The sequence below is a fragment of the Triticum aestivum genome, chromosome 4B (assembly GCF_018294505.1).
Source record: "Triticum aestivum cultivar Chinese Spring chromosome 4B, IWGSC CS RefSeq v2.1, whole genome shotgun sequence".
In the NCBI taxonomy this organism is placed as follows: domain Eukaryota; kingdom Viridiplantae; phylum Streptophyta; class Magnoliopsida; order Poales; family Poaceae; genus Triticum; species Triticum aestivum.
In genome coordinates this window covers 28,613,315-28,614,083 of record NC_057804.1, presented here as the reverse complement: position 1 = coordinate 28,614,083, position 769 = coordinate 28,613,315, and positions in this window count along the sequence as shown.

The following is a 769-nucleotide window of genomic DNA, read 5'->3' as shown; positions in this document are numbered from 1 at the left end:
GGGATTTTTTTTCTAGTTTGGCCCGACCACTCTGATATGTATACTTTATTATCCGCCTCCACTAAAGTTTCTCTCTAGCCCCGTAAGTGACTATACTTAACATGCAAAGACAATATAAATAACACAAGTAAAATAAAATATAATCATTTCAAGGTTGCTGAATAGGGCAATACATGTAAGAGGATTAAAGAGAGAGTTGGCGTAGTGCGACGCGTGTTGTATTGAGCCTCGAGGGCAGGTAAATAACGAGGCTATTTGGTTTGTGACTAACTTTGCCAAAGATTGCCACACCTAAGCTTAGGCATGTTTGACCAACTTAGGTGAGTGTTTAGTTTAAGCCACACCTTAGGCAAGCCACACTTGGGCCCCACATGGCATACACATAAAAAGTGTGGCAAGATTCCCTTAGGCTTGCCAACTTGTGGCTCTCATTTTGTTGAACTAACCTTAGGCAAGTTTGGCAGAAATTTATGGCAAAGTGTGGCAATGCTAGTCCTAGAACCAAACAACCCCTACATGTACAAGACTTGAAAGGCAAGAAGCCTCCTAGAGATAAGATGAAAATAATTTCTATCTAATCCCGAGCAATCTCTAACTACCAAATATATCTCTAACAATACCTTGCAAAGGAGTGATCATTGATCGCCATTGCTCCCTCGGGGAAATGCCCTCTACCGAAAAGGGCTAGGTCAATGCCCTCTATGTGAGATTGAATGTGAAAGTACTGATCATGTGTTATTCCAGTGTGTTAGGGTGCGTTAAGTCTGGG